Below are 21,308 nucleotides of genomic sequence, written 5' to 3' on the forward strand. Positions count from 1 at the left end.
TCTTTAGATCCAATGCTCTGTTAAAACTAAATTAGAGAAAAATACTTTCCTCAATCTTTCAAAGACGAGCTGAAGTGTAGCGTGATGCATCTGAAATATTGTTACGGTTGTCTGTTCTTGCCACAATTTTTGTTCAATCGTTGCTGTTCTGTTTTGAAATAGACACCCTTTAAACCCTCTTTAAAACATGAGGGATCCCATACAAATCAAAACCAAAACAACTTGTGTTACAGTTTTGAAACAACACAGAGCTAATAATAATAATAATAATAATAATAATAATGATAGTACTTAGTAATAATAATAATAATAATAATAATAATAATAATAATAATAATAATAATAAGATACAGCTATCTGGATATGTGTTTAAGCCACAAAAAAGCCACTGTTGCGATTTTTAAAATATGATTTATTTATATATTTTTTGTGCAGCAAAAGTGGAGCGGCCAAAGGCTAAGATAAAGTGGAATGTTGATGGGCCACGCTAAGTGATTTGTCAGAGATCTTGGGCGCGTTCTGGTGGGGCCGTCAGATCTTCTAAACTACCGCAATTTCCCCTGTTGTCGGTGATGTGTGAGTTGAGGTGAAGAGGAGGGGTGGGGTTGGGGGGGGCTTTGTTCTGTCAAAGTGAAATTCATCAGTACCTGGGGCTGAAAGAGAGAGAGAGAGAGAGAGACAGAGAGAGAGAGAGAGAGAGAGAGAGAGACAGAGAGAGAGAGAGAGAGAGAGAGAGACAGACACATAATATTCACTCATGCACACAACACACAGATAGTCAGACACACACACACACCTAACATCACTTACTGATATTTTTGTATATATTTTGTATATTTTTTTATATAATGGATTAATTGTATATAGTTGTATGTTATAACCACTGCTTTGGCAACACAAGTGCCTATATTTGTCATGCCAATAAAGCACTTTGAAATTGAAATTGAATTGAGAGAGACAGACAGAGAGAGAGAGAGAGAGAGAGAGAGAGACACAGAGACACAGAGACAGAGAGAGAGAGAGAGAGAGAGAGAAAGGGCAGAGAGAGAGAGAGAAAGGGCAGAGAGAGAGAGAGAGAGAGAGACAGAGAGAGAGAGAGAGAGAGAGAGAGACAGAGAGAGAGAGAGGGAGAGAGAGGCGGGGCAGCAGCGGAGCGGGATGAAGGATCATTCGCACCTGCGGAAAGGCTGCCTGAGAGTTACGGCTCACTGAAGATGGCGGATTCCGTGCGGCCCTCCGTCCTCCCCCAGCTCACCAGCGCGGACGCGGCCCTCCGTCCTTCCCCGGCTCACCGGCGCGGACGCGGCCCTCCGTCCTTCCCCGGCTCACCGGCGCGGACGCGGGCCAAGCGGACACTTTCCTCCGCGCTTTCCCCCGAATATTCGCCCCGTGTGCTCTGCTCCCGTCACACAGCCCCATCAGGTACGCCCTCAATCTCTCCCCGTGTAACCCTGCGTTAGAAAGCATGTGGGTGTACATAGGGGCATATTAGAAGAGCATATATAGCTGTGTGGGTTATATCCCCAAGTATTCCTATATGAAACGGGATATATCGTGTAAGTATATGGGGAGAGAAGAGATGGATATTAGTGGAGAGCAGGGGGCTGTATAGCAGTAGTATATGGGGATGTATGGGATGTGTACTGCATTTTGTTTTCAGGGTGTCATTATATGTATCTGTTCCCTGAAGCCACTTGGACTCAGCTGTATGAGCGAACACGAGACCTATAATAGTTTGCTAATACGTCTCCCAGACTGCTGTGTGGATGGTTCTAGTATGCTCAGTGACATAATGACATACATTTGTATGTCTGCAGATTCTTCCTCATTTGATTGTGGCTGGGAATCGTAAAACACAGTTGATTCTCTCTGACAGGCAAGCTAGACCTGCGGTCCATTACACAACAGATACTAGAAAGCACTCTTTCCCTTCACCTGTCACTCACCTAAGCACCTGTCACTAACCTGAGCACCTGTCACTCACCTGGACTGCATTCACTGGCCTAGGTAGCTGTCAATCACTGAAGTGATGTGCAGGCAAAGACTGGGGTGGGTTGGGGGGGGGGGGCTGCCGTGGAGTAGGTAGTCTCTCCCCCCCATCTTCCCCATCGGCCCTGGACACTCGATAAAACATGTCAGAGGTCTCCAGGTCTCCTTCTCTAAACTCCCCGGAAAATCCACAGCTGACCATTACGGTTTCAAAGGTGTGATTTAGTACCAGGAGGAGGGTCATTTACCAGCATTCCTAACGACCCCTTTTTTTTAAAGACTGCGAGCGCACGTGTGCGGATATCTGCGAGGGAGAGGGCACCATTATTTCAGGGGCACGCTGTTTTTGGGGTCAGCCCTCCGCGGGGCGAGTGATGAAGCGCCAGGAGAGAAGATTACCAATAAAGATGTCAAAGTGGAGAGGATCCCCTTTCCCCCCTTCCCCCCCCCCGCCCCAGTCCCCCCCCCCCCACACACTGGAGCACGACTCTCCCCACAGCTGGCTTCAGGAGCCCGCGCACATCTGGATCTGGGTGCGGAGCTGAGGGGGGAGGAGGGGGGGCAGGCACGTTCGGTGACGAGAGGAATGTTCCAGAAAGAACTGTACACTGGTAAACCGTGAACCACAATGAGGCGCATTCCACTCTTTTTTTATTTTTTTGTTAAGCACATTATTCTTGGTTTTTTTTATTATACTCATGTGCTGTGTTGCCCACTGGTGGATCTCTTGCACATTGTTGACATTTAGATAAAAAAAGAATTGTTTTTAGATTTATTTTGAGGATGATGAATGCGGACTTCATTTTTCATGTAGAGTGCTTCAAAAAGCAGCCAAGTGAACATGGAAGAACTGTGATGTTCGAATAAAACTTGAAAAACGAGCAAAAAAAAAAGGCCTACGGGTACTGAGATTAGAAGGCAAATAAAGAGAATTGGCATTTTATAGAGGCGGTATCCTCAGGGGATTGTGTGGCCTGGCTAATGAGCTGACCTTCAGGTGGAAACAGAGCTCAACAGCCTGTGTTAATCTGCCATGCTGACTGGCCCTGACACCGAGGACCGTGTGCTGCGCTGGGGAAAAGGACTCCCGAGCGGAGGGCTGCTGCAGCACGACTGTGAGCCGTAGCGTGTGCAAGACGTCACAGACGCCGAGGTGTCACAGGTGTGGATTGTAGCGCGTGAATGAGAGACGTGATCCACGTGAAGCGTTGTGCACGTCAGATTTTACGGGGGAGAGATGTCGTCGCCTGCGGAATATTGTTTTGTGTGTTGTGAAGTGGATTTCTCCAAAAACTCCTTCCTGACCCTTCCTGTCCAGCCAGGAAGGAGATTACAGAACTTTACAGCAGTTTCCTGTGCGTGGGTGGATCTGCAGTACTAGAACAACAGGCAATAAAACAGTTGTTTCATCTGATTAAACGTCTCAAGCTTTGATGATTACGTTCATGGGAGATATAGAGGTCACAGTTATCGCAGAAACCTTGCATATTTCACTAATTAATGGCATGAAATAGATGGAAAATTTCCCCGAAACTGACATTAATGAGCAAGGGAACATTTTCTTAATAGCACACTGGCGATTCATAAAATAGCGTCTGCTCGTCATTAGAAGAATCTGCATCGTACGCAATGCCTCTAAAATCAATGGCATCTTGGATGTGCGAAACCCAATGAAAGAAAACAGCCAGATCGAGTGCTTTGGGTTGGATTTCAAAATAGGAGCGTTAAAAAAAATTAGCTATTAAATGCCTGTTCGTTTAAATGCTTTCAGCAGAACAGCAGATCTGCAAACCATTATCTTGACAAGAGAAAAAGGTCTTTATTTGGACGACTAGGAGAGTAAGGGCCGGTGCTTGCCAAACTATCTTAAAAACTTTGTGTAAAAGCATACTGTGTGAATCGGAATCAAACTGACATTGTCTTGGTCAATCGGGGGGGGGGGGGGGGGGGGGGATTCTAATACCTATGCCCCCCTCCCTCCCACCATTTTTTTGGATAGATTTCTTACAGACCCACGGAACTGGCTGGCGCGGTAGTGTGCGATGTGCATGAATCTCCAGGGCGGGATGGTTGGTGGGTCGAGCTCAGGGTCCAGCTGCCCTGGTTTATTTACGCTGGCGAGCCCTTTTCCGCACACGCTCCCTTCCCAAACCGGGAGCGCTGCTGCACAGCGGGAAGCCGAAGAGGAAAACGGTAAAAACCGCTCTGTATTTCTGCACCTCTTTCGAAATATAAACACCGGGGCTGCACAAATAGTGTATTTGAATTAATGAAGGGACAGAAAATGATTCTCTTGGATGTGAGAGCTGAAAAGCGTGCTATGCCGTCTACGTTAGTTGTGGTTTTTGTGGCACTTGAGGAACTGCCATTGAAAAGGCAGTGATGCTGGCTACACCCCGCTGGTCTGCCCTAAAACATTTCTGGCTTTTTATCGCTTCTGTTGTTTTTAGAATACTGGTAATACCTGTGATCCACATAAATGCAACACAGACATGTCCTGCGCTGCTTCTAGCTGAGGTACTGGTGCTTAGCGCTTTGATTTGATTTGCCCTATGGTTCACTTTAAATAGCGCCTCCTCTGGTCTGACTGGGCACCTGCAGGTTGTCAGGTGGTCCCTGACACTGCCACTGCTCTCAGCTGGTGCATGACAGATCATTAAGGAGGCAGAGTTTGAGTGCATGCATTTTAGACGACACACTGGTGTGCACCCTCCACAAATTCATACCTCCATAGGACAGGCTGACTATTATATCCATCCATCCATTATCTATACCCAATTATCGTGATCAGGGTTGTGGGGGGTGCTGGAGCCTATCCCAGCGTGCACCTGGACAGGCCGCCAATCTCAGGGCATCTGACTATAATATTCTGGGGGGAATTGGAAATTGGAGGAAATTTAAATAAGAATGACCCCTTAATGAATACATTTGAGGCAAAGAAAAGCATTGCACAAAAAGTACTTTTGGTGTCCATTTTTTATAATTGCAGTCTGTGTTCAATACAATGCTCTCTATGTGCAAACAGCATTGAAGTCCCCCAGCCCCTGAATCCCCAACCCCTGAAACCTCCAGCCCCTGAATCCCCAACCCCTGAATCCCCAACCCCTGAAACCTCCAGCTCCTGAATCCCCAGCCCCTGAATCCCCAACCCCTGAATCCCCCAGCGAGGCCAATGCCCCCCCCCCCCCCCCCCTCCTCCCGGCTCCTTTAGCGAGCTCTCAGGCCGTTGAAGGGGAGGCGGACCGGGTGCTGACACCGGCCATCATGAGGTGTTTCTGGGATATGTCACCACACGGGGCGTGAGCGCGTGCAAATTGCCTGGCGGCGCGCTCTCTGCGGGGGATTACCGCCGCCATTAGGCACCCGCCAATCGGCCTAATAAGACGTGTCACAGAGAGTCTCTCCACCTCATTAAAAAAGCGGGTCCAGGCGTCCCTACTTCACAACTCCCGCTCATTAAAATCCAATTGGTTAAAGGGCTCATGCCACGAGTGTAAGGCCCCCTGACACACGCACACACACCCACACCCACACATACACACACATACACACACACACACACACACACACGCACAAGCGCACACGCGCACACGCGCACACGCACACGCGCACACGCACACCCACACACACACACCCACACACCCACGCGCACACACACACACACACACACACATGCACACGCACATACACATACACACACACACGTACACACAAAGTCACACACACACATGCACACACGTAGCTATGATTGGGGTAAGGCCCACTTCTTCATTTCATTTCCAGCACTGTCGATTGTCTCTATACACAGTCCCAACGAACCCGGGAACCACTGACTTGCTGATTTTACTCTGTGCAGGACTAGAATCTATCAACCTCAGCCAGCTTTGGGAGCGACAGTGTTCTCCAGTGCCCGGACAGTCCCGACTCCCGACTGCTCTCAACGGACTCGCTTAAGAACATGTGGTTCCATTCCCTCCTCTCTCAGCGAGATGTGTGCGGTTTTTGTGAATCACTGCAGCAGATCCACATCAGAGATAATCTCTCGTGGTTCTTCTCTACCCCCCGCCCCCACCCCCACCTGTCCTGAGCTACGAGATCTCTGTTTGCGTGGCGAGATGTTCTTCGCTCTGCGAGGACGCATGAAAACGGAGATCCTTCTCACCGTGCAGCTGAGATTAACACAGTGGCTTGAAGGACGAGAGTGATGACAGCTTTATAACAATGAGAAGGATCTTTATTTTACCGGGCTTTCCCGCGGAGAGAGCTTGTCCCAGGAGAGCAGCGAGTCTCCAGACCGCACTGAAACTGCGCACACGCCTCGGAGCACACCGTCACTTCCTGTTCACATCAGCTAGCGTGGCTGGCTAATTGCCGTCTGAAGAAACATCGACCGAATCGGTTGGCCTTGAACGCTGAACCGCACCTATCCTTGTTTGAAATCTGTCCTCTCTCCCATCTCTTTTGTGTAGACAGTGTCAGACTGTACAGAGTCCAGCTGGATCTGTGAGAGGTACACCTGGAGTCTCAGCTGGAAACAGCCCCCAGGGGGAATTGGCGGGGGGGCGGCGGGTAATCGTGCAAGGATGGGGTGGCCTGGGGTGGTGGGGCCCAATATTGGGATCTTTTTGTGGGGCCCTAAATCCCCATCGGCACTCCCTATTGCCTATAGGGCTCCTATATACATGTACTCTAATCCATTACTGCTTTAGGACAGGGGGGAGCAAATTTACAGGGACAAGTTCTTGGATTCAGTCAACATTTCCTATTATGCTTCGCTGTTGATTCAGAGCAATAGTTCTTGTTTCTTCATAAACACAATTTGGCAAGTTGCTTTTGATGATTTCGGATATCATCAAACTGTGCTTTTGAAGCAAATTACTCACAATGCAATTTAATTGTGAATCATAGTTCTATTGTGAGTCATAATCAAAGTACAAATTGTGAGTCATAGTCAAAGGGATAGGGATTTTTAAAAAAAATTTCATTCTTTTTTTTTTGGTACAGTTTTTGTGTGAGATGAACGATCGCTTAGATAGTGCCAGAATCTTCTGATGATCAGCCAGCTGAACAATGACAGATACTGTATTTGATCATTCGGAGGCTTTGTGGTTGGAAGCCGACTGAACATTTTTATACGTTATATGTACCTCCAGAGACAGATTTTAGGTGTGTATATTACCTGATTACTCATGAGAAATTATGTTTCGTCTAATGTTTGGTTGTAGATATTTCCTATGGCCGTGCAATCTGTGCTTAAGGAATCAGGACTGTGGATCTCCAAATCAACATGAATATCTTGGCTGTGTGGAATGAAGAGTGTGTGTTGTTTGTAGACAGTAGAAACTAAGCATACAACATAAATGCTGATTTTTACATTTATAATAGTTAATAAATGCTAAAAAAAAAAAAAAAATGACTGGCTCATATGAACAGTATGCAGGAGCATAACCTGTTTGTACAACATGCTGTGTTACTAAGTTACTTGAAGTATAGTGATATCTCTCAAAACGCCTTGATATTCACCACTGTAAAGCCAGCGTGCTGTCAGAATCTAAAATTCCACACAAAAAACTTTGTGGGCCAAATTAAAACGTGCACTAAAACTGGAAAAAAGCACCAAAAAAAAGGATTCAAATGTTTAGTCATTCCAGGCCCAGGTTTTTATTAATGAGCTCTTGCATTCCTGCCATTTAACTGAGATAAACTATACAAGGATCAAAGCAACTACTATGGAGAAATCTTACCTTATGTAAAAATGTGAACTTTTTTTGTTTTATTATGTTTTTTGGAAGTTTTTGTTTTATTATTTTTTTAAATCCCCAAGCAGAGCGTTTTGTGGCAGTGACAGGTATGACTCCAGGAGGCCACGTCACGCCTTTCCTCGGGTCACTGCTCCTCTGCGAATCCCTCCACGCCCTCCTTCCTGTGTCCCGGGCCGGTGCAGAAACACTAGCTGACATTTACGCGGGCGGGGATATTAGTCACACCTCCAGTGCAAAAAGCGCTTCTCCGACTTTCAAAGGAGGGAACATGTGCTCGGCGCAGCAACCGCTAACCCTCCTCCGCCCGTAAAAGAGAACGACCCTCCTGCGCAGCCCAACGCCGTCCGCGAGGAGGGCTTACATGTGTGGCACACGTGTTTGCTCTTCCTTTAGGAATCGTGTAATTAATCATTGTTTATCACTGTTCACAGCTCCAGACAGGTTGTCAAGAAATCAATGCATGTTGCTGTTATGGAATAAATATGGACATACTGGAAAAAACGGAATTCTTAAATCACTTAATAAATATAAATATACTAAAAAAAGGGTAACGGTGAAACAAGACATTACATCTTTGCTAGATGTTAATGTTTTGAGGGAAGAAAATTGCCTGATTCTAATGTTAATAATGAATATTTAAACTTTCCAAGCGAGTTGAAAAAAAGAAAAACACACCAGCAGTTAGCACACTGTAAATCAAACATGCCTTCAGGAAGCCATCCACTGGGTCATTAAAAGAACTGCGTACTCACTAAAGGCTTCAGAGAGGGGAAAGGGTGCTGTCATTTATTTTAAACTATCTTGTTCCTCACAGTAGCTTCCTGCTACCCCTCGGTGTGTGTGTGTGTGTGTGTGTGTGTGTGTGTGTGTGTGTGTTTGTGTGTGTGTGTGTGTGTGTGTGCACGTGCATACGGGAGTGTGTATGTCTGTGTGTATGGAGGTGTTTATAAAAGCTGCGTTAAGCCTAAATTTTAATTTCATCTGAAAGGGTGTTTTCTGAAAGCCAAAAACATTTGTGTAGCATCCCTTTGAGCCAGTGCATACAACCACGCTGTGCGCTATGCCTAGATCTCTATGCAAACAAATGGCTATTCCCCGCCCAGCTTCTCTGCAACCCCGCCTAGATTCTCTAAGACTGAGCAGACAGACCTACTGTGTAACACCTCCCAGTGCCTCTGAGTGACAGGACCAGTGACGACGGCCTGGGGCTGAAGGAGGGGGGTGGGCGGAGCTGACCCTGGCGAGACACCTGGACGAGCTGCTCTCTCCGGCTCCCAGGTACAGCCAGAGGCAGCCACAGGTATGCAGCCACAGTCCACCGCAGCTTGCACTGTGTGTGTGCTTGCACTCTTTTCACAATAAAAGCTCTGTTGGGATTTAGAAAATAAACTGATTTGTACTGTCGTCATGCAAAACATGCTATCGGAATTCAGGTGTGCATGTATACATTTCCAACAAAGGAGACTTTATGAGCGTTGAATTAATTAGTTTCAGACAGCGTGTGAAATGAAGTTCAATTCCAGAAAAACTGAGCCAGGCACAAGTAAAAAACAAAAGCAAAACAAGCTCCCCACAAACTTACTTTAGACACATTTATCTAATTATATGGCATGCTAAATGGCTTTAAGTCAGGTTTAAAATGTAACAAATTCCTCAGTGAGACTCAAAACTTGGCAACCTTGTGGTCTTGTCAAAATCTGACCACCAGCAAAGGTATCACGCCTCCCCCATCTTATTAAAGAAGTTCATGGTGAGCGATGACATCACAGAAATAAAGGCAGATTGAAGGAGAAAGGACGTGTGAAGGAGACTGAAGCTGAGAATGCTGCTTCCTGAAATTAGCCACTCGTGTGTTTTTCTCCAATTATGCTCCACAGTATGTACATTTGTGTAAATTTGCTGAATCTGAAAATTTACTGGCCTGAGATAAAACATTGTTTCACGAAAATATGCTTCACAAAAAGCTCATTACATACACGCATTTGTGCGTCTGTCAGTGTTTCACAAAAATAAATAATGACGAGAAAATTACATTTCCCAAATGTTGGCGTTGCTGACGTAATTGCTGGTTGTCTGCTATATGGGATTATGTCATTTGCTTAGAGTCTGAAGCTGACTTGCAGAATATACTTAATATTGGCAACGGTTGGTGCTCCAAATGGAGACTCATGATCAACCAAAACAAAACCCAAATTAGACACTTCAGCAAAAAGGGGACTGGATAAACACAGCAGAGTCTTTCATCTGGGGGACTGTCTCTGGAGCTAACTAATCACTATAAATACTTGGGTTTAACTTTGGATGAACATGTGTCTTTTGAAAAGGGGATTAGTCTATTGGCTGATTCTGCAGGGTGAGTAGCAGGCTCGATAGTCAGTAAACTGAACGCCTGTTAGGACCTTGGATATCCAACTCAGCTCTGTGATTCCTGGGCTTGTCCCATACTGAGCTATGCTGCTGGAGTATAGGGACACAAAGAAGCTAATAGAGTATCATTGTTCAAAATAGAGCAATCTGATGTTTTCTTGGGGTACACAAATTTTCCCCCACTTTTGCAATCCAAGCAGACATGGGATGAGAAACTGGAGATCAAGCAAAAGGGGGAGATGGTTCGCCTCTGGAATTGCCTTATAAATATACCAGAGAGTAGGGTAACCGAAAAGGTTTTCAGCTGGGATACAGTGCTCTACCACCCGTGGAGGAAACAGCTTTGCTCTGTTTTCACGCAGACTGACCCGGTGTACATCTTTAGGAACAGGCCGTGCTGTAATGTTTACATGGTTAAACAGAAGCTATTTCTCAATTTTAGAGAGAAGTGGGCAAATGGACTTAATTAAAATCTTAGCTCATATGTTTGAATGAAGCAGTTTTATGTTCCTGAGTCCCATATTTACTCCTATTTATTTATTTACCCAGAGGTCTCTGTGTGCTCAGGTAAGAACTGTTGTTCTCCCCCTTTACTATTGGAGTTGGCAGACACTATCATGCCTGAAGAGAATAGGGCATGTGTGACTTAAAAGATGCTGAAAATGAATTTCATTTTATGTTTTACTGCACAATGTGTAGCAACTTGAGGACTCCCTTGCTTAATATAATGCAAAAAGAAAAATAATTATTCTGGGCTGGTGATGGTCAGAAATTACGATGGTTATTCAAAAATGAAGTGTTTAAGACAGACGGACCAGTAAATGGTTAGACGCAGCCATTTCCTACTTCTAGCCCATTTCCTCCTACTTTGCATAATTTTCGTGGCTGTTCGGGGGCTGTGGGAAAGGAAACGCAAACGCGGAACCATTGTGGTCAGTCCTTCATTTTGGATAGTTCCTGTTCCTGCTTTTAGCTCCTGTAACCCAGTGGAAAAGGAGCTACTGGAATCAGTGTTTACAATGCGTAGAGCTTCCATCACTACAGATGCTTCTGAATGCACAGGCCAAAACAGCTTCTGGTTGTCAACCTTGCAAAAAATAAGTTTATAAGACTGTGCCTTAAGTATGCTTTTTTGAGGTAAATGTAGTCTACTTAAAGTGCACTTTCACTTTGCTTTCCTGACGTAAACGTAGATCACGGCTTTAAAATATTTAGCCTAAAGTGTGCCACTTAAATAGAAGTGTAAATACTTTAATTATACTTAGTTTTAACATTTTAAGTACTTAAAATATTAACTTGATGGACTTAAGTAGCCTATACTTAAAAACAAAAAAGTGTAAGACATTTTCTATAGTCCATATCTATAGTCATCTAAAGGGTGAGCGTGATCGTGGAAGATTCTTTCTGGAGCCTGCCTGTCTCCGCACAGTAAAAGAATATACCATACCTGTACAATATACCTGAAAACAAAAATTGGTTGTGCAAGAGGTCCGTGGTGATTGCACTTTTATTTGCATAAGACATGCGTTTTTGTGAAATGCATTTTGACAAGATACCGTGACCTGCGAGTGAAAGTTCTCGCAAATCGCTTCTGCAAAACTGGCCCCTGATTTTCATTTTTCAGAAGGGGCTAAAAAACCAAATGTGAACCGCAATAACAGCGTACTTCGCGCTTTAGGTACTTGGTCTCCATATGAAAGGTGTACCAGAATTGACAAAGTCCTTATAAGGGTCCTTCTGGTCTTAACAGAAAAAGGTAGAAGTGCAGCAATGTCTTAACGTCCAGTGGATTTCAGGAAGTATTAACATTATAGAAATATATAAGCATTTACATGTGTTAAATATCCTGTCCTCTTTCCAGAATGCAATTTCTTATACTTTGTACTGAAGACTCTGAAACACACACACGCGCACACACACACACCCGTGCTCACACACTGCAGAGTTCATTTATTGATTGTATATTGGGTTGAGTCACAAAGAAGTCCGTAGCCTGTCTCATTTAACAATTTATTTTTTCAGAATAGAGTCAAAATAATTTTCTTCAGACACCTGAATGCGATTAACTTCTTTCCCAAGGTAAATGAGTAAAAAATCAATTTTTATCTTAAACACTGATAAGAGGACAAACCTATCCAGACATAATCAGGAGATATTCTGTGGACTCTATGTTAACACTTTGTAATGCAATGTCTCATTTCAAGGTAATTACAGTATTTTCCCCCCCAATTGATTTTAATTTAGTTTCCATCTAAGTGCTGGCTCTTTTCTATATGGAAACCACAAGAGCTGTTTAATCCCATATTTATCACTAGGTATGCAAGTGTCAGGAATTTGATTGCATCTATTAATAAAAATGTTTGATGTAAATTATCGATTTTCTCTTCAGCCACACTCAGTCACAGTTATTGTGCACTGGGAATATAACTTCTTATTTATTGTTGTACCAAGTATAATAACAAATGATATTGTTATAATAAGGTCCGTTTTGCTGAATCACCCATGAGTGGGAGGGCATGTTGTACTATTTATCGCCTCTGTTTTATTTTTTAATACCTGGATGAAATTAAAATATTTTTATACAGCACACTTTGATTTTTGTTTTAAATAATTTCTTTACATTCGGATGAAAACCCGCCCTCATGCCTATCCCAGAGTTTGTGCTGGTGATCTCTGTGGTAGGATACGGTTGATCAAATGTTTTAGTGATGAGGTCATCTGATGAGGTCATCAGGTTCTCCCCTCAGCAATGAGCAGGCAATCTACAAGCAGTTAAGCAAACCATTACCGGACCAACGGCCGTGCTGTCAGCTGTTACTATCCTAACATATGCCCGTTTAAAGCCATGCCACGTCAACCATTACAGCCCTAACAAACGGCACCACAAAGTGGTACGTGCTAAACAGCTATTTGTTATCTTTGGTTAGCCACGTTTGAATTAATTACTTCATTTAAAGTGATTAATTCTCACCTGCGTCTCCAGCTGTGACCTGTGGATCGCGGAGGTAATTAATGCATAATTAGGAGCCATTCTTTTCAATGCTTTATTTCTCCTTTAATAATTATGTATAATATTCTTCAGCCCTACCAAGGACCTGCTGCAGAGCCATAGCGTTATTTAATGACATTAAATTGCATTTGATCTTTTCATTAGTCGTGTGAAAGTGAAGGTATCTCACCCCAGAACCTATGATAGTGATTATTGATTACTGACATGACTTGCAACTGTAGATTTACGGGTCATAGGGGCTTCAGCTCAAACAATTCTGTTTTTAACATGACCTGCCCCCTAATTTCCTCCCATTTTGGAACGCCTAATGGTATTGGCGGGCCTGTCCCGCCTCATCTCGACAATGGCCTCTGTCAATTATTTTCACCCTGCGGTCGGCCATTCCAGCTGTGCGGCTGTTGCATTGGCGGGCTGCCCCTTCCTCGCGCCACAGGACCGGCCACGGCTGCCAATGGCGTGACAGGGAACTGACGCCAGACCGTGTGACCACGACCGCGGCGAGAGCGACCGCTTCAGCGCCCGTCTGAGCGGCTTCTGGCTCGGGAGTCGCGCAATCGAACGAGCACGGAACCGTCCAGACCCACGGCACAGCTCACTTCCGCTGACACATTTTAGCTGGCACCACCTGCGCATGCGTCCTACTAAAGGAAGCACCACCTGCGCATGCGTCCCACAAAACGTCCCTGAAAGGTCGTCCGTGAGTGAGTGAGTGAGTGAGTGACCACAATTTGCCATGCACAGCCCACGGCGGCAGTTCCTGCGTGCCGTGGGAAAAAGGAAATGTTTATATCACAAGTTGGTAATGCCAAGACTGTTTTTTTATTTATTTATTTTATTACATGTGCCATTGTCCTTCTGCAATAGCATTTAACGTCAATAAAGGGAATGTTGTTCCGTTTGTGGTTCTGCGTGCCCTGAATCTTGCCACCGGCTTGGCTGTAACCAGCATGACCGGGACGTCAGAGAAGACAATACGAGCATAAACGTGATCGTTATCATGGGCCAGGGGGTCTGATTGAGGGCCTTTGGAGATCAAATGCCTCCTTGTCAGGTAACATTCTTGCCTGTGCTTCTTTACACCTCATTCTTCAAAGGGTATTTTTTTTCACCCCACATTGCTATGGAAATGTATATTAAAGCTTGTAAATCTATTTGATTGCTATTTCAATAGCAATCTTCAGATGTTATGTCGAAACAAAGAAACGCTCCATTTAATTTATTTATGACAAAACAATGGCAAGAGTAGGATCATGCATGACATGATCAGAAATCAGGACCTGTTTCACAAAGATTGCATTTCCTTTACCGCCTTAAAATGGCTACAAATACCAAAAAAAATAACATGGGATTAACGCATAATTATTGCCCATTCTCTGTGCTACTGTCACTGATAGCAGCACAATGCCTCTCAGCAGTTGATACAAATGTAATTTTCCATTTGGATATCTATTCCTGGAATACACACACGCACACACACACACGTGCGCGCACAGACACACACACACACACACAAAGCAGCGAGGGGTTGAGTAAATTATGGCAATTAAGTATTCCAACTAATTCACAAATGTCTCAGCTAGTTACTTAGTGGTGCTTTTAATTAAAAAAAATAAAAATGCAAAAAAACAGGTGCTAATTCAACAATATGAATTTGGTTGCCAACTGGAGAGATTTCCAAACTTTTCCCATTGGTTATTTCTTTCCATATCAGCTACATTCTGTATTTACTGACTAAAAAAGCCCTTCAATTTTAAGTCCTGCTCTTGCATTTTTGGCACTAATAATTTGCTAAAAAATAACATTTTTAGCCGAGTAATAACTCACCCTTCTGTGATGGATTAAGTTGTTTGGCATAGCTCAATAATTTCCACATTCGCAGAATGATCCCACACCTTCCTGAGGCTTGCTAGCATATATTTCCCAGGGGCTTAGCTGTAGCATTGGTGGTGGTTCTAGTGCCCGTGTCTCCTGTGCCCACTGACCTCACTTTATGCCAGTAAAGTGCATTCCACATTGGGGGATTTTTACTGGCAGGTTATCTGTTTCTTTGTAAGTAACTTTAAGACACAGAAGCTATGCACAACCAGAACAAATCAAATTTGGCAACACAAATATCTTGCAAATGGGTTTCCCTCTTTAACCTCCGATTCATGGAGGAATCTGCCCAGCCCTCCGAGACTGATCTTTTTGAAGAAGTAAGCCTGTCTATAAAATGCATCTCTAGTGTGCGCTTAATTGAATTTTGGTGTCAACCTATAAAAGTAATGGTGGCCACATGAACATTTTGACACTTTGGAAAGTGATCATTTTTCAGTAAAAAAAAAATGCTTATGAGTTTAAACCCTTTTTCTGCTGAGACCTTTGGAAAACTATTGTTTAACTGAATTTACCCATAATTCTCTTCGGCGAAAACCACCGCCTCCCCCCCCCCCCTTCCCCCCTCCCCCCTCCCCATCACCACCTCCACCTCGCCACCCCACACTGTATAATTTATAATGCCTAAGCTCTTTCAATACTCTAAAATGCCAGATAAACTTTTCTCATTTGGTCCTAATTTGGTCACGCAAGATAATGCCAACATGCGAAGGCTCTTTAAACTGCTTTTAAAATGCATTCCTGAAAGGAGCGGGCGATGGAACCTCTGCACCTTGTCAGCTCCTATAATTATTTCCAATCCAAAGCTGGCCTTAATGTGCTTATTAATGCAGCCTTCTCCTCAGTGTGAGAACCATTCAGCTCCATTCATTTTTAAAGCCCCCTTTTTTTTACCGCCGGACCGCGGAGGAGAAAGCCATTAGGAGCTAACACGTCTCTCTCCCCCGGGACTGGCACGGGCTCCCTTTCGCTTTTAATGCCACCCTCTTCACGGGGGACGCCAGCTGCCCGACCCTGGCATTCTCCGGGCCGAGGGCTCCGTCGGGGCCCCCGATCCCCCCCCGAAAAAAAGAGAGAAAAACAGCCAGTTTTAATTAGAGCTTCGTAAAAGGAGAGGGGGGGAAACGCGCCGCGTTTCTCGCCCCCGGAGCCGCGGTCCGGCGCCGCTGACGGGTTTAAGCCCCGGCTTTTCCTCGCGGCCGCCGGCCAGAGGCGTCCCGCCGAGCGAGGGGGGCCTGGTTCTGCGCCTCCCGCCCTGCGCGAGAGCCGCGGAGCGGGCGGACCGAGACGCGCTAAGCGCCGCTAGCGCGTTCCTCAGAAGAGCCGGAGTCCGAACCGCGTGCTGCAGGTCCCCATCCTGCGACGCCTGCTTCAGCTGTTTAAATGTGTCACGTGACTGGGTCCCCATCCTGCAACACCTGCTTCAGCTGTTTACATGTGTCACGTGACTGGGTCCCCATCCTGCGACACCTGCTTCAGCTGTTTACATGTGTCACGTGACTGGGTCCCCATCCTGCAACACCTGCTTCAGCTGTTTACATGTGTCACGTGACTGGGTCCCGATCCTGCGACACCTGCTTCAGCTGTTTACATGTGTCACGTGACTGGGTCCCCATCCTGCAACACCTGCTTCAGCTGTTTACATGTGTCACGTGACTGGGTCCCCATCCTGCAACGCCTGCTTCAGCTGTTTAAATGTGTCACGTGACTGGGTCCCCATCCTGCAACGCCTGCTTCAGCTGTTTACATGTGTCACGTGACTGGGTCCCCATCCTGTGACACCTGCTTCAGCTGTTTACACGTGTCGCGTGACTGTCGGTGTGCATCCGCACGGCTGTGGCAGTCCCTGAGAACACGGGCACGGAGACGGACGCTGAAAGAGCTGCTCGGCCCCTCCCCTCTGGCATCTGTGAGTGAGGCTGTTCCATCCTTCATCTGTCTCCCTCTGTTCCACTTCAGTCACCAGCAGTCAGTTATCCACCTGCAGTCAGTTATCTACCTGCAGTCAGTTGTCCACCAGCAGTCAGTTATCCACCTGCAGTCAGTTGTTAGTCCCCAGCAGTCAGTTATCCACCAGCAGTCAGTTGTCCACCAGCAGTCAGTTATCCACCTGCAGTCAGTTGTTAGTCCCCAGCAGTCAGTTATCAACCTGCAGTCAGTTGTTAGTCACCAGCAGTCAGTTATCCACCTGCAGTCGGTTGTTAGTCACCAGCAGTCAGTTATCCACCAGCAAGTGAGTTGTTAGCCACCAGCAATTTCACTGGATGGTCTTCTCTGTATGCTTCTATTCTGCTTATCAAACCACTGCAGGAAAATTCACCCCACAGCATTACAGAACTCTTCACTGTCAGAATACTATTGTGTTTCCATTTTTTATTCACTACCAATAGTTATCTTTATGTGTGAAAACGGTATATTTGTATAATAAAGAAGTTGTCCACTGCTGGCTCACGGCGCTTTCTACAGGCATCAGACATGATCTGGCTCTTACAGGCTCTGGGGAACACAAAGAGCCGCAGATAAGGTCTTCTCTGTAATGCAGGTTTTTTTGTGCTACCGCTGAGGAAATTAACTTGCAAGCACCGAGAGTTTGTGTGGCTGTTAAAAAAAAGAGAAAAAAGAAACAAACAAGTTCAAATGCTGCATCTGGCCTCATAAACATTACATTACTGAAGCACTGGAATGTCAGAAATCTGTACAGTAACGATAACAGCGTGCGTCCTGCCTATTCTCCATCTGCGCCCCGCTCAGGAGAATCAACGTACCGCTTCATTTATGTGCTAATGCGAAGTGGGCAGATAAAGTTCTGAGAAACGATGAACAATCACACGCCATGTCATAAAGTACCCCTTGAACAGCTCTTAATGTAAACTCAAGTCGAGAAAATAAATAAATAAAACCGCAATATACCCAGATACCCCATAAACTCAAATGAGCCAAGAAGGTGAGAAGAGAAAAAAAAGAATAAATAAATTCTGCTGCTTGACTAGGAGCCCTCTTCCTGTGCGAGTCCTCCTGTCTTTGTGTGAGCACAGCAAAGCCTCACAGCGAGGTCTCTCCACAAATGGGGGACATGACTTTCAGCCAACTCGCCTCGGGGGCCTTAAAGCAATGGATGAATTCTTCTTGCTCCCCCCAGCACCCCCTATTCCTCCATCGTTTACATTGTGATGCTGCCATGGACAGGCTAATGTGTTGGTAAAATGTATCATTACGAATGTTATGTAATTATTCATTGATATAAATGAATATGAATCGTAAGACCAGCCGATAACTGTAAAACAACCAATAATAAATGCGAGTAGGAGTTAAGTAAAAGACCAACATACTGCAGAAATGAGTAGATCGCTTACAGATGCATATTCCATCTTGTTAAAGTTGGTTTCGCATTAAGGGGTAAGGTCTAAAGCCAGTGGACATTTCTGTGGTAGAAAGTGGATGAAACACCATCTAGGCATTCAGGTGAATACCCGGCTACATTTGGTTGAAAAGTGAAAGTTTTCTAGCTGAACAGGATGCACCCAGGCCGTAAAGCCTGAGCTATATTAGGGTCAACCTTGTCCGTTTATGTCAAAACATGTCTCATCCTAGATCTTCAGCACTCTCTACAGGACACACGTACAGTAGGATAGTCATCACGCTGGCAAAGATCATTTTGCTCTGAGATGGAAAGATGTACCAGACGAAGGAATAAGGCATAAGGCAAATCACACTCAGTTGAAATGGAGGCGACAGCGTTCACAGAGATCTTTAAATGAGAGGTGGGCGCATTAGGAGACAGGGTCTATGCTAAATCGCACACACACAGGAGAAACGGAGCGTAGCACTGCTAGCGGACTGCTCTTGCGCTCTCATTGGCTGCTGCCGCAGAGCTGGAGGTGTGTGTGAAAACGCAGATGGGGCTGGACGCGGCGCATCGAACCGGGCGAGGAAATGAGACTGGAGGGAGACGTGACCCTTCGGAGCGTGCGGGGAGCCAGCGGAGCGTCCCGCGGCGAAAACACAGGGCTTCCTGTTAGAGAGGCCGCGTAATAAAGTCACATTTCATCAATCGCGTGGCTTACGAGGGCATTTAAATACCTTCCGGGTCGCGGTGCCGAACCCGAAAACGTACGGAAAATGAGTCACGAACACGAACCGACGGCCACCATTTCCCACAGCGCTTCCCAGAAACCCTGAATAATTTCATTCATAAGGATAACAGTTGCTCTGTTACTGAATGACCGAAGTGTGCAGGACGGCCATCACGCTAACTAACAGTGACTTAAAGGCTGCATTACTAGCGAGCTAAAATAAAGACTGCTGTTAAACATTTCCACATGTTTCTCGAACGTGAACGTAATGTACCTGTAATTTTTATTCCCATTGTTAATGTTTCGTGAATGTGCTCTAAAGTTAATGTTTCAAAGGTATTAGGGACAGCTATGGTTACCCTGCCATAAAGTGTTCCTCTCCACAACAATTTCAACATCACTCACTGGTTTACAAGAAGTATCTCTGGTTAAAGATATATACTGTATGTCTTCATGTTATCATGTATTCAGCTCAGCCTGGGCAGCTTTTGAGCAGTAATTTGAAAAGACAGCATCTGTATCAGGAGTGCTGGACCTCTATGGTTCCTGTGTTATTAAGTATCAACATCATAGGTTGAGTCACGTTTCGTGGTTTCCCATCAGACAAATGGTAGCTGTGTTCTAGTTCACATTCTATTAATATAATAATCATTGGTGTGGCGGATGTTTTTCGATGGCTATTCAGAGAACGGAGCGTGAGCCTGTGAAAATTTAATGGTGTTCGGCAGTCTGGCTTGAGTTTGTTTTCCGAAAAAAGTACAGCCTGTAAACTACATCGGCCACGATGTCCCTGCCTAAGGCCATCGGGTGCATCTTCTCTCATATCATCCATGATTGAGTAACAGATGGTTACCCTCTGTATCAAAATGTCAGTTTTCGCATGTCACACATCTTAGAAACTGAAATGTATTATTGTTTTTCTGTGTACATATTTACCCTTTGGTTTGGCAGTAGTATTGTAGTGATGCGTATCGGTGGTGCTGTGTGTCAGTCAGTGATGTAGTATGGTAGTATTGAGTATTAGTGCTGCTTGGCTGTCAGTGTTGTGCACGGTCAGTAATTTGGCCGTACGCTCTGTGGATGTGGATGGCACGGTGCTGGTAGCCCGGTTGGCGGTGCTGTGCGGTGTCTGTGGTTTCGGCGTCGGGTTCCGCGCGTCGTCTGTCTGTGAGACGCGGCCGGGGGGGGGGGGGGGGGGGGGGGGGGGGGGGGGGGGGGGGGGGGAGAAATCCGGTCCCCCCCCCCAGGTCACGTGATGGCGGCCATGCGCATCGCGGCGCCGGGGAGATAGTTCCGCATCGCTTCACCAAAATTAGCATGTTGGTTCAGCCGAGGCCCTGCCGTGAATATCAATGCGTGTTTGCCGACTTCGGCGAGGGCCCCGCGGCGAGGAGCCCTCCTGAACGCCGCCGTTCGGCGCGCCCGCGGCACGGAGAGGCTTCGGCGATCCCCGCGTCCCCCTCCGACGGCCCGATCTCAAATTTTCCTTTCTGTGCACCTCAATGCGGCGAGGGATTTGTAACCAGACGTCCCAAAATTGAATCCAGCAGGTCTGCGCACAATGAAAACATGACCCAGAACGGTTGTGTTAGAAATGATGCAATGCTAAGATGCCGCGCACGTTCGCTCTGGAGGACTGTGTAAGTGGCTTACAGTCGAGTCCTGTGTTTAGATTCCTTTTGTGGGGACTACAGGAGAGGGGAAACTCAACAGATCAGCATGTCCTCATTACGCTATCCGGAACTGCTTATCTCAGACAGCGACTGGCCGGCACTTTATAGCGCATGCTTTATGGGGCTTGGAAGGAGCAGCTGTTGTCCATACACTTCTCCTGTGTCTTCTGAGCGCCACGCCATATCAGAGCTATTATTATATGTCTGTGAGTTCATAACTGCCTAAATTCGTCCCATAAGCGTTCTTTAAGTTCAACGGCGTATCGCATTATCTGATTAAGTGTACACGTCTAACAAGAACCACATTGCCGCGTTATTTCCGAAGGGGTCCGAGGTGCACATCCATTACAAATAACAAAGCTGAGCGAACTAAAAATAGAAAGCGAATAAAGAGAGTCCTCGATAGCTTTGATATATCCTTACCCATCTGAAGAAAAAAAAAAAAGATTCCCAAATTAGTATTTAAGAAAACGAGCTAAAAAAAGCCTCTTAGCGGTTGGAGTTCAGACAGGGGGCAGGCTGGGATAGCGCCGAGCGGCTTTGAGTGGCGGATCGGCAT

This window comes from Anguilla anguilla, chromosome 18 (genome assembly GCF_013347855.1).
Source record: "Anguilla anguilla isolate fAngAng1 chromosome 18, fAngAng1.pri, whole genome shotgun sequence".
Classification (NCBI taxonomy): Eukaryota; Metazoa; Chordata; class Actinopteri; order Anguilliformes; family Anguillidae; genus Anguilla; species Anguilla anguilla.